The sequence below is a fragment of the Lepus europaeus genome, chromosome 16, assembly GCF_033115175.1.
Source record: "Lepus europaeus isolate LE1 chromosome 16, mLepTim1.pri, whole genome shotgun sequence".
NCBI lineage: Eukaryota > Metazoa > Chordata > Mammalia > Lagomorpha > Leporidae > Lepus > Lepus europaeus.
Window position 1 is genome coordinate 26,782,383 of NC_084842.1, and position 13,705 is coordinate 26,796,087.

The following is a 13,705-nucleotide window of genomic DNA, read 5'->3' on the forward strand; positions in this document are numbered from 1 at the left end:
CCACCCACCTCATTCTAGCATAACATTCTCGAAAGGAGAGTGGCAGGGCACCCCGCAGGATGCAGGATGAAGGGCCGAGGAGCCGCACCGTGGAGATCCAAGGTCTTCAGTCTGAATCCTGGCTAGATTTGAGTCTTGTGAGCCCACGGGATGAGTGAGGCTTCCTTGAAGGCCATTTTGGATTTGTAAGCATAAATTCACCGTCTGCTGGTATTTCACATTGTCTCCAGAATCACAATTAAGGCATAAATAGTTTCCTAGGGCTGCTGTAATAAATTACTACAAATTGAGTGGCAGGAAACAACCCGAGTTTATAGTTTTACGAGTCTGGATGTTAGAGGTAGGAAGTGGGTCTCGTGGAGCTGCACCCAGGTGTTGGTAGGAATGCATGCCTTTCGGGAAGGGAAGGGAGCACGCCTTCTCTCGACTGTTTCAGCTTCTGGATTCATCGGCTCATGGCCCTCTTTCTTCTGCTTTAAGCCAATAATAGGAGTTCAAGGTCTTCCAAGTCTTTGCCTGGCACGTTCCTCTGACCCCTTCTGCTTCTCTCTTTCACACTGAAGACTGGTGGAGACTGAATGGGGTTTGGCTCCAAACTCAAGGATGTATTTAAATGCCAAAGTCTTATGTTAAATAAACCCAAAGTCTAATATTAAGGGTTAATATATTGAAGGTAGAGACTTGATTTAATTGCAGTGTCTGGGAGGTGGGCTCTGTGGGCGGTTTTTCGGCCACCGGGAGTTTGCCCTCCGAAGATGTGCTTCCTGGCATGCCGTGTGATGGTCCCCTGCACCTGCTGCACCACTAGATGGCAGGCTAATGGAGCCACCTAGCCTTGAGCCTCCAAACTGTGGCCCCCAATAAACCTTTTCCTTCCCAAGAAGCACCCCTTTGGTATTTTGGTTAAAGTGATGAAAAGCTCATCAATACAAGGACCGTTGTCTCTTCACTGGGTACACTCCAACTCAGGATCATTTTTAATTCCATCCACTACCCTAATTCCCCTTCACCATGTAACCTCAAGTAGGCACAGGTTCTGCGAGTGGCCATCACGCTGCCTGCCATAGAGCATCTCCAGTTTGTCAGGAGCAGTCCCACCCAGCGCCATACTTTTGACATTTATAGTCTTTATTTCTGAAGGTTCAGAGGTTCCTGGTTTCAACTATTGGGATTTTATAATGAGGGTCTGTGACAGATCATCATTTGCTTTTTTACTTCTATACCACTGGGCCAAAGTTGTCACTTACTAGTGTGTGAGTCCAGCCACCACCCCAGTTGCCACATCACAACATTCATTTGTTTATTTCACTTAATTGCACTCAGGTTAATTCTCACCATAATGCTTTGAAACTGGTATTATTGTCTCAGGATTGTTAGTGAGGAAACATAAAATTACATGCCATTTAATGATACATGCTGTATATCATTATACATAATAAATATAATATTTCCATTTTCTTTTTTAAAAAATATTTATTTTATTTATTTGAAAGAGTTATAGAGAGAGGTAGAGACAGAGAAAGAGGTCTTCCATCACTGGTTCACTCCCCAGATGGCTGCAACTGCTGGAACTTTTTCTGGGTCTCCTATGTGAGTGCAGGGGCCCAAGGATTTGGGCCATCCTCCACTGCTGTCTCAGGCCATAGCAGAGAGCTGGATCTGAAGTGGAGCAGCTAGGACTCAAACTGGCACCCACATGGGATGCCGGCGCTTCAGGCTAGGGCTTTAACCTGCTGCACCACAGAGCCGGTCCCAATATTTCCATTTTCAAAAGTTATTTCTCCTTTCCTTACAAAAAAAAATGTAAAGACTCTATGTCTTAGTAATCCAAGATCTCTTGTACATGTCTGAATCTTTAAACAAAAATATCTTTGGCCACTAGAGGGAGACAACTCTTTGAAGAACTAAGGCCAGGTCTCAACCTTTGTGGATCTAAGAGAGTTGAAAAATGCTGTGGACATTTAAAAATGGCACCCAGGTCTGACCTCATAGGTCAGCAATGAAGGGGACAACCGCTCACCTTCATCCCCAGGGCAGACCCCGGAGTGCTGCTCCCACCAGCACCTCGGCTCACTCTTCCAGAGTCACCCTGGGTCTTTCTTACTGAGCTGTTGAAATTCTAACATTCAAAAAATAATAAATAAATAAATAAATAAATAAGTCTTCTCTGTCTTTTCTCTTTGAAGGCTAACTTTGTGGAAAGAAAACCCAGTAAATTGTCAGAACCGATACAAGCTAAAAACACAGGGCTCCCAAAACTCCAAATCTGGAAGGGCCGAAACGACAGCCGCTGCTCACGCAGGAGAGCACCGGTCATTCTGAGGTGAGCATGAGAGCGCGTTTCTTCGAGCGAGTGCACTGAGTTCCCTGACGTCTCACTGCTTAAAATCCGCATCTCCAGCATTCAGGCGACTGTTCCCACACAGGAAAATGTCCAGTGAGATCATCATACGGAGAAAGATCGGTTACTGGCGTCCAGTAGCTGCGTTGGGAACACAGTGAGGACACACGGGGCTCAGTAGGCAAACTTAACGCAGTGCGAGTTGTACCTTGAACACAGGATAGCTGAGCAGATGACAACACGTGACCCCGTTTCCCTCTCTTATGCCCACAGAGACCGACTCATCCCTGGAATCAGTGCCACGAACCGGCGGTTACTGCTGGGGATGTGCCATATTGCTCACGTGTTTGAGGAGGTAAGAGTCATAAGATGATGCTGAATTAATGATACACCCTGGAGAGCCATCCACCAATGAGTGTTTTCAAGGCTCACTTTGTTGTTGTTTTGTTTTGTTTTTGACAGGCAGAGTGCATAGTGAGAGAGAGAGACAGAGAGAAAGGTCTTCCTTTTTGCCGTTGGTTCACCCTCCAATGGCCGCTGCAGCCGGCGCATCTCGCTGATCGGAAGCCAGGAGCCAGGTGCTTCTCCTGGTCTCCCATGGGGTGCAGGGCCCAAGGACTTGGGCCATCCTCCACTGCCTTCCCGGGCCATAGCAGAGAGCTGGCCTGGAAGAGGGGCAACCGGGATAGAATCTGGTGCCCCAGCCGGGACTAGAACCCGGTGTGCCGGCGCCGCAAGGCGGAGGATTAGCCTGTTAAGCCATGGCGCAGGCCTCAAGGCTCACTTTGGAAGTGGAAAACCAGATAAATGTAAAAATGGGTGATGATCAAAGTAACGTCTCCAACAGGACAGTCTTTTCAAATATGGCTGGATTTGTGGACATAGACCCCTTGTACTGGGTACATCTCTCATCCTATCACAGAGATGCGCACAGAGAATGGCTGTGCTGTAGTCCCTTTTCTGTAGCTGTCACTGCACACCCCAGACTCGGTGGTGTATAGGGAGGAGAGGTCTAAGCAGCTCCTGATCCTGGGGGCTGGGAAGTTCAAGCTTAGTGGTCGGCGAAGGCTTGCTGTTAGTGGGGAATCCTTGGGGTCCTTGCTGTGTAGGGAAGCACATGGAAACAGCGGTGCATTGCAGAGACAGACCCGAGCTAACTGGCTTTTCTAACAGACACACCCTAGAGATGAACCTTTAAACTGGGCGTGAGGGCAACTCCCTCCCGACCTCATCACCCCTGACAGCTTCTACCTGTCTCCACCTCTCAGACTGCACCATGGCACTTGCATTTCAACATGGGTTTATTGAGGACATTTAAACGGTAGCAGGCTTAGATAAATCAGCTTACTTCTCTTTCTCTCACGTAAGCTTTCAAAGGTAAGGGGGTGATTTGGGAATGGCGGGATGGTCTTGCTCCACAATAACACTGAGGGATTCACACTGCTGGGACCCTGGGCCACACAGCTCCCGTCTATGGATCCAAGGTGGCTGTTCCTGGTTCTCCCGTTGCCCAACTCAGAGGAAGAAGCAAAGAGGAAGTGGAGAGAAAACAGTTTCACCTCTAAGGAGATGTAACTTGCACTCCTGTCTCAAATCTAGTGACATGCAGCCGGGACTTGAACAGGCACCACGTGGGATGCCAGCATTGCAGGTGGTGGCTTTGACCAGCTATGCTACAACACCAGCCCTACTTACACACCTGAAAGTTTTTACCTAAAAAAAGACCTTAAGTCTATATGCAATTGTTGCATTTTATTTATATATTTTAAAATTCTATTTCTCTTATTTTTCTATTTGAAAGGCTGAGAGATAGAAAGACAAAGAAACACAGAGAGAGAGGAAGAAAGAGGGAGAGAGAGAGAGAGTCTGATCCCGTCTGCTGGCCCACTCCACAAATACTTGTAGTAACCAGGGGTTAGTTTAGGCTGAAGCCAGGTGATGGGAATTCAACCCAGCCTCCCATGTGAGTAGCAAGAACCCAACTACTTGACTATCCCCTACTGCCTTCCTGGGTGCGTAGCAGCAGAAGGCTGGAGTTGGAAGCAGAGCCAGGGCCTGAATACAGGCACTCAGAAACGGGACACCGGTGTCCTGGGCAGCACCTGAACTATTGTGCCAAACGGTCACCCCTTTGTCCATCTATAACCTCAGGAAACCTTGTTTTCAGTATTGTAGCTGATGTTTCAGCCACATGTTCACCATTTTCTTTTTTCCTCATTCCTTCTTGCATCTGAGACTTTGCATCAGAGCTAGCTCCCCTTACACGTAACACACATGCTTTCCTTCCAGGAGGGCCTGGGAGGCACTCAGTGTTTGTCTGCAAATACTTCTATTCTTATTCTCCCTGACACACAGCTTGAGGTTGATCAGCATTTTTTGTTGTTTGTTTGTGTGTGTGTGTGTGTGTGTTTGTTTTTTTTTTTGGATAGGCAGAGTTAGACAGAGAGAGAGAGAGACAGAGAGAAAGGTCTTCCTTCCATTGGTTCATCCCCCAAATGGCCGCCACGGCCAACGCGCTGTGCCGATCCAAAGCCGGGAGCCAGGTGCTTCCTCCTGGTCTCCCATGTGGGTGCAGGGCCCAAGGACCTGGGCCATCCTCCACTGCCCTCCCGGGCCACAGCAGAGAGCTGGACTGGAAGAGGAGCAACCAGGACAGAATCCGGCGCCCCAACCAGGACTAGAACCCAGGGTGCCAGTGCTATAGGCGGAGGATTAGCTTAGTGAGCCATGGAGCCTGCCATATCAGCATTTTTAATTTAGTTCCTTGAAGATTGTGCTCTTTGTCTTCCACTGTTACTGCTAGAAATAATTTGCTACTCTACTTTTTGTTTCTGTTCAGCAATCTCTCATTCCCTCACATCTGCTTTTTGAGATCTTTTTAAAAAAAGATTTAATCTATTTACTTGAGAGGTAGAGTTACAGACAGAGAGAGGTAGAGACAGAGAGAGAAGTCTTCCATCCACTGGTTCACTCTCCAGATGGCCGCAATAGCTGGAGCTGCGCTGATCCGAAGCCAGGAACCAGCGTGAGTCTCCCACGTGAGTACAGGGGCCCAAGGACTTGGGCCATCTTCTACTGCTTTCCCAGGCCATAGCAGAGACCTGGATGGGAAGAGGAACAGCTGGGACTAGAACTGGCGCCCATATGGGATGCCTGTGCTGCAGGTGGAGGCTTAGCCTACTACATCACAGTGCCAGCCCTCTTTCTTTTCTTCTTCTTTTTTTTTTTTTTAAGATTTATTTATTTATTTGAAAGGCAGTGTTACAGAGAGAGACAGAGAGACAGAGGGAGAGAGTCAGAGAGAGATCTATCTGCTGGTTCACTCTCCAAATGACAGCAATGGCCAGAGCTGCGCCAATCCGAAGCCAGGAGCCAGAAGCTTCTTCCAGGTCCCCCACATGGATGCAGGGGCCCAAGGACTTCGACCATTTTCCACTGCTTTCCCAGTTCGTAGCAGGGAGCTGGATCGGGAGTGGAGCAGCAGGGTCTGGAACTGGTGCCCATTTGGGATTCTGGCGTTACAGGCAACAGGTGTGTGTACCAGCTGCACCATAGCGCCGCCCCTGAGATTTCTCTTTTCGTTTTTGGTGTTCTGCTGGTCCCCTGTGCTCTGCCTGGGTGAGTGTGCTTTTTCCTTATCCTGCTTGGAAGGTATTGGGTTTCCTAAACCAGAGGCAGCTGCCCTTCATCTCTTCTGGGAAAGCTTCAGCCACTCTCTCATCAAAGGTTGTTTTGCCCCATTTTTGCATTAACAAAGATTATGCTTAAATGTCTGTTAGATGTTGTTCATCGGCTGTCCAAGTCTTCTTTTGAATGAAAGCCTTTCTTTCACATTTTCTTGTTGTCTTTCTGAATTGCATTCTGAATAATCTGTTCATATCTATGTTCCAGTTCATTGATACTTATCCAACTGCCTAATCTTTTATTAAAACTACCTCTAAGTTTGAATTGTGTTTATTTTACTTTTTACTTCTGGGATTTCTATTTGGTTCTTCTCTACATAAGCTTCTGTTTTGAATAGTTTCTCACTCCCTACTCAGATTTTTCATTCTTTCTTTTATTTTGTAAGCATGTCAAATATATTTACTTTATATCGTGTAACTGATAACTTTAATATCTGAATCTTCTATTATTCCTGCTGCCCTTCAGAAAAGTTTTGGGGTCTTTTAATTGTGTGTTTACTGTAGGCATTAATTCCTTGGAACTTTATGTGTGGGAATTCCTTGGGTCTCAAGTTCAAGGTGAATTACTTCAGGACTCATTAGCATTTGTTAATTCTAGGCACCTGTGGGAACAATGTGCTGGGGTAATTTGAAGCCAAACACTTATATGGAGGTTTGTTTTACTGCGTGGCACTGTAAATTGGGGTTCAAGCTCATCTGAGGATAGACATATGATATCAGGGGACTTTTTTTCCCCAAAATACACCCAACCATCTAAATCAAAGATAGTTTTCTTGTCTTCTCAGGGCAGGTGGTGACATTTGTTGTCGTAGCTGTTCTATTTTCATCGATTTGTTTTTTAATTTTGGTGGTAAAGATCTTCCAGCAATTATCTAAGTTCCTACCTTTATGATTTTATTACATTTCTCAACTTTATCAGGCCTAGAATTTGTCTCTTGTTCCCTGTCTGGAGTGAAACTTTAAAAAAGCAAACCTCTAGGTGACCAGTTTGGCAGTGTGCTCCTGTCAAGAGCTAACTTTGGTGCTCTGACCACTCTGGCTTCTTGTTTTTACTTGACTTTGGCCTCCTATGATTCTTTTCTTCCTTGAAAGCTCACTAATGTATTTAACTAACAAAGAGATCATTCAGTGTTTTAGTTGTTCTTAACAACTGACACAGTATTTAATTCACATTTAGATCACATTCCTGGGAATGACATCTCCATTCGAATTTTTAAAAAGGTTTTGGTTACTACACTGAAGCTTTCTGTAACCCAGATTAAACGTCAGTTACAAGCATCATGCATTTACTTGGAATCATACATTCTCTGTCATTTGTAGATCTAGCTCTTTTACAGCATAAGATTGAGAGTACTGCACAAATTTTGCAAAATGAAAGCATCTGGTGTTCAACAATAGTCATTTTTTCCATAAGATAAACTGTCTCTGTAATGAATCCATATTTACAAATTGCTTCAATCAATGGTTCTCTTCAGAAAATGGACTTTCAAAATTATGGTCTAGCCTTCTGCAATTAGGGGAAATTTGGGTCAAGCTGGGACTAAACTCTACTCACTGGATAATTGTAGACCTACAGAGTATATTCCTGGGTATTTTGAACCACATCTGACTCCATGTATCCAAGCAGATGTAGAATTAGCATTCTTAAAGTTTACTAAGGAAGGACAATGGAGATCTCTTTCTGGAATCCTTGGTGAGACCTTGGAGAGTAGAGATACTCTGGGTGAGTATCTCTACTTGTTGTTACAAAGATTAGAGTGTCACTCAGACCTTCTTATGAAAAGGGGTTCATTGAAGGGATCCTGTGGACCACAAATGGAATTGACCAAGACTGAAGACCGAAGTAGAACTCTATGGGCTGGGACTCTCCTCCATAAATCTCTGCTTTTCTCTCCTCATTTGCTCCTCTCTGCCATCTTGATTGCTAGGCTTATTTATGGTTTTTGCTTCTTCACAAAGAGACTGAAATGTGATCTTAGGAATATTGAGCACTTTCCCATCCCCTACCTCACACCACCACATTCCCAACCTCTTGGCAGCAGTTCCTTTTATCTGGTACATCATGGATGACTCTCTCTCTCTCTTTTTTTAAAGATTTCATTTATTTATTTGAGAATTAGAGTTACAGACAGTGAGAAAGGTCTTCCTTCCATTGGTTCACTCCCCAAATGGCCACAATGGCCAGAGCTGTGCCAGTCCAAAGCCAGGAGCCAGGCACTTCTTCCCGGTCTCCCACGCAGGTGCAGGGGCCCAAGACCTGGGCCATCTTCTACTGCTTTCCCAGGCCACAGCAGAGAGCTGGACTGGAAGAGGGGCAGCCGGGATTAGAACCAGTGCCCAAATGGGATGCCAGTGCCATAGGCAGAGGATTAACCTACTGCGCCATGGAGCTGGCCCCATCATCATGGATGACTCTTAAGAAGAAAACATTCGACCAGCAAAGTGGCATAGCAGGTAAGCCGACATTCTATATGAGTGCTGGTTCATGTCCCATCTGCTCCACTTCTGATCTGACTCCCTACTAATGGCCTGGGAAAAGCAGTGGAGGATCGCCCAAGTGTTTGGTCCCCTGCACCCACATGGGAGACCTAAAAGAAGCTCATGCTCCTGGCTTCAGCCTGACCCAGCCCTGGCTGTTGTACCATCTGGGGAGTGAACCAGCAGATGAAAGATCCCTCTCTCTGTCTCTGTCTCTATCTCTCCCTCTCTCTCTGTAATTCTGACTTTCAAATAAATAAATAAATCTTAAAATACAAAACAAGTTACAAAGCATATGAAAGGCAGAAGACACACTTTGAAGAGACAGAGGAATCATCAGGATCAGATGTGATCTGATGTTGGATGTTGGAATTACTAGATTGAAAATGTAGAACAATATAATTTCCATGCCACAGATTCTCATAGATAAAATTGCATTCAAGAACAGATGGGCAAAGTGAACACACAGATGGAAATTCTAAGAAAGGATCAAAAACAAATTTTAGAGATCAAAAGCACTGAAATAGAAATGAAGAATAGTTTTGATGGGCTTATGGACCAGACATGGCTAAGGAAAGAATCTCTGGATTCAGAATAGCTCAATAGTAGCCTCTAAAACTGAAAAGCAAGACAATAGAGACTGAAAAGAGGGAACAGAATATCCAAGATCTGTCAGATAACTACAAAAAGTGCAATGCAAATTATTATTATCAGAAATAACTCACTAGGCTAATTCTCCATCTGCGGCGCTGGCACCCCAGGTTCTAGTCCCAACTGGGGCGCCGGATTCTGTCCCGGTTGCCCCTCTTCCAGGCCAGCTCTCTGCTGTGGCCAAGGAGTGCAGTGGAGGATGGCCCAAGTCCCTGGGCCCTGCACCCCATGGGAGACCAGGATAAGCACCTGGCTTCTGCCTCCAATCAGCGTGGTGCACCAGCCGCAGCTCGCCAGCTGCGGCGGCCATTGGAGGGTGAACCAACAGCAAAGGAAGATCTTTCTCTGTCTCTTTCTCTCTCACTGTCCACTCTGCCTGTCAAAAAAAAAAGAAAAAAGAAAAGAAAAGAAATAAAATAGAGAACATCACTACAGATCCCATGGACATTAAAAAGGATAATAATGAAATATTATGAACATCTCCTGGCTCACAAATTTGATTATGTGGATGAAATGAATCAATTCCTTGAAAGACATAACCTGTCTAAATTTACACACACAAAAATAGATAATCTGAACAGGCCTATATCTATTAAAATTGAATAAATAAATAATAAGTTTTAAAACAGAAAATACCAGGCCCAAATAGAATCACTGATAAGTTCTGCTCACATTTTAAAAATAAATTATACCAGTTCTCTCTCAGAAGCTAAAAGCAAAGGGAATAAATACTTCCTAACTCATCCTAGAAGGCACAATACCCAAAGCAGACGAAGCCATTACAGGAAAATAAAACTGTAGGACATCTCATGAATATAGTTAAAACCCCTCAACAGATATAAGACAATTGAATTAAAAAATGTACCAAATGGCTGGCGCCGCGGCTCACTAGGCTAATCCTCCGCCTTGCGACGCCGGCACACCGGGTTCTAGTCCCGGTCGGGGTGCCGGATTCTGTCCCGGTTGCCCCTCTTCCAGGCCAGCTCTCTGCTGTGGCCAGGGAATGCAGTGGAGGATGGCCCAAGTGCTTGGGCCCTGCACCCCATGGGAGACCAGGATAAGCACCTGGCTCCTGCTATCGGATCAGCGCGGTGCACCGGCCGCAGCGCGCCAACTGCGGCGGCCATTGGAGGGTGAACCAACGGGAAAGGAAGACCTTTCTCTCTGTCTCTCTCTCTCACTGTCCACTCTGCCTGTCAAAAAAAAAAGTACCAAATGGATTATATATCATGAACAAGTAGGATTATTTCAAATATGCAGAGTTGGCTTGATTTTGACTTTAGAAAAACAATCTAATCCAACCCTTCAATAAGCTAAACACACACACATACACACACACACAATCCTATACATAAAGCACTTGACAACAATCCCACCAATTAATGATGAAAAATCTCAGTAGGAATAAAGGGGAATTTCCTCATTGTTAAATAATATCTACCAAAAGTACACAGCTAACAACGTGCTTACCAGTAAGAAAAGCCAAGCTTTCCCACTAAGACCAGGGAGAAGGGAAGGATGTCTCCTCTCACTACTCCTTTTCAACACCCAACTAGAAGTCCTAGCTAATGCTATAAGATAAGAAAAGCTATACACACTGGGAAGTAAGAAATAAAACTGTCTTTGTTCGCAGATGACAAGATCATCCATGTAGAAATTCTGAGAGAATCAACCAAAAACCTCTTGGAACTGATAAATAATCACAGCCAGGCTTATAGATACAAGAATAATATACAAAAGTCAATCACTTTCCTATATACCATCAGTAAACAAGAAGAATTGGAAATTTAAAGCAAAGCTTCATTTACATTAGCATCCCCCCAAATGTAATATTTACATGTAAGTCTAGCAAAATATGTATAAGGTCTATATGAGGGAAGGTGCAAAATTCTGACAGTAAAATCAAAGTAGTATTAAATACATGGAGTGAACTAGACTTAAATGTCGAGTTCTTGGATAGATCTCAAGAACAAAGCTGAGTGAATGAAAACCAAGCTACAATGTTAATGGTCTTGATTATTGATATTAGTGGTTCTGATGACTGGGTGGCGCCTCAGATCCTGCAGGGTGTGTTGATGTAATACACTCTATATGCAGCATGTCACCTGTCCCAGTCAGAAAAATGTCTCAACTCCAAAGCATAACTTGCCAAAAGAATTTAAAATAAAGGGTTGTGGACCAGAACCAATTAAAACAAGTAACAAACATATTACAGGAAAATGAATAATCAAAGATGGTGCGGTGGGAGTAGAGGCAGAATGAATGAAGTTGAAATCTGAACATTGATATGAGACAATACATAGAGTTTGCTGCGATTTATCTTCGTGTTTCCCCAGGCTTGTGTCCTCACTTGATGCTCAGCTTTATCTTTTGCCAAATAAAGAGATCAGGCCTGGGCTATCTGCATAGTCTCTTCCATGTTGACAATCTTCTAATTCGGTGGCACTAGTTCCTTTCTTTTCAGAGTAGCTCTCCTCTAACAGCAGTCAAGACATGGCATTTGTTGGGCAAGGCATTTTAAGTCTTACATGCTACTGCAATCTTCCTTTGTATTTCACATTTATTTATTTATTTATTTATTTTTGACAGGCAGAGTTAGACAGTGAGAGAGAGAGAGACAGAGAGAAAGGTCTTCCTTCCGTTGGTTCAACCCCCAAATGACCACTATGGCCGGCGTTGTGCCGATCTGAAGCCGGGAGCCAGGTACTTCCTCCTGGTCTCCCATGCGGGTGCAGGGGCCCAAGCACTTGGGCCATCCTCCACTGCCTTCCCCGGGCCACAGCAGAGAGCTGGACTGGAAGAGGAGCAACCGGGACAGAATCCGGCACCCCAGTTGGGACTAGAACCCGGGGTGCCAGTGCTGTAGGCGGAGGATTAGCCAAGTGAGCCGTGGAGCCGGCCTGTATTTCACATTTTAAATGTAAATTCAGACACACTTCTTTGAGAAAACATTTTTCCAGTTTTCTTAAAAAAAAAAAAAAGAAAGAAAGAAAGAAAAAGGAACAACCCTAAGCAGTTTCTATTGGTTTTTTATGGCGCTTTTACATTTCAGCTTTCATAATTACTAACTAATCGATCTTCTGTCCCTCTGCATATGCGATGATTTCCATTTATCCAGCAAAGACATGAAAAGCAAGAACATTAGGTCATTTGTACAAGAGAATTGGAGCCAGGATTCAGAATTGCTCATTCTTGATGGCTGTGCTGAGATCACTGCCCCACTCTATGTTGAAGATAAAGTTCCTTTGTTACCTTGGATCATGGTTTGAATTAGGTTAACTTCCCTCCTTTTTCTGATTTATATGATGAGGTGATTGCTTAAAGATGGCAATTTCCCTACAGACCTGATCTTGACAAATGGTACTACTCCGTCATTTGCGGCAGAACGCTGGGAGTCGTCCAAGACCTTTCTCTCTCTCTCTCTTACCACCCACATGTTCAATTAATCACCAAGGCCTGCTGATTTTTTTAAAAGTTTTGTTTCTGACATACAGAAAATCAGAGAGCATAATATAAGCAGCATCTAAGTACTGACTTTCAGGCTTGTGAAATTGTAATATTTTGTCATTTTATTTTTTAAAACAAATAGGATATTACAAAGTTGAGGCCCCCAGTCATTATCTTGGCATTTATCATTTACATTGTGTTTGTGCTGTTATTACAGAGAGTATAGTGCTGCATGTTTATCTATTAATATTTTACATCGTATGTATCTATATGTGACTTGCATGTTTTATTTCATTGTTCTAGAACTCTCTCCAAGAACTAGACATTCGAGTCTAGTTCATTTTCTTGAACAGCTTTATAGTGTTCCATTTTATGAATATTGATGTCCTTTATTGATACTCTTTATAACTAGCATTTACGTTGCTTTTTTTGTTTTGTTTTGCTGTTAGAAACTATTGCAATAAATATCTGCGCACCTGTCTCCTTATACAAACGGTTAAATGAGAGCTTCTCGAGGGCATAGTGGGTTGAGGTACCCTGGGGTCCTGTGAATAGGCATGGATGTGCCAAGATTTTTAGCTCCTCAACTGGCTTTACAGGCCAGTGGGAATTGAGACACCGGGAACATCTGGGCTCTGGGCTTCATAGCCTTCTCCACTTAGCCAGTGAGTAGCATCAACCATGTATACAGCATCAACTATGGTGTCAGCTGATTACCTAAAAGGATTTCCTGTACTTGAATTAACTCATTCAATATTGGTGGTGGCCCTATGGGAAAGTTGCTGTCATTACCCCATTTTACAGATAAGAAGGTCAAAGAAAGAAAGCAGCTAAGCAACCTGACCAGGATACACCGTTAGGGACGCCAGAGTGGTGATTATTTTCTCTGACTGAAGTCCTGTAGGTAAGCATCAGGGAGTGAAGCTGCTAGGTCCAGGGCTCTGTTTATCTTTGACTTCACTGGGTAAGACCACAGTGCTCTTCAGAAGGTCTGTACTAATTTGCACTCCCACCAGCATCCCATGAGAACTTTGGTGTTAATCTGGTGGATGAGAAAATTCTGTTATTGCAGTTTGCCTCTGATTTTTCTTGATTTCTGTAAGAG

General features: G+C 44.2%; 1 protein-coding gene across 6 annotated transcripts in view; it reads left to right on the top strand.

The window, feature by feature from the left end:
* ENPP6 (ectonucleotide pyrophosphatase/phosphodiesterase 6) overlaps positions 1 to 13,705 on the top strand; it is a 222,758-nt gene that overhangs the window by 68,231 nt on the left and 140,822 nt on the right. For all 6 annotated transcript variants that reach the window (XM_062213344.1, XM_062213347.1, XM_062213345.1 and 3 more), the window contains 2 exons: positions 2,187 to 2,323; positions 2,615 to 2,696. The gene's annotated coding sequence lies outside the window, so the exon portion shown is untranslated. The remainder of the gene's footprint in view (positions 1 to 2,186; positions 2,324 to 2,614; positions 2,697 to 13,705) is intronic.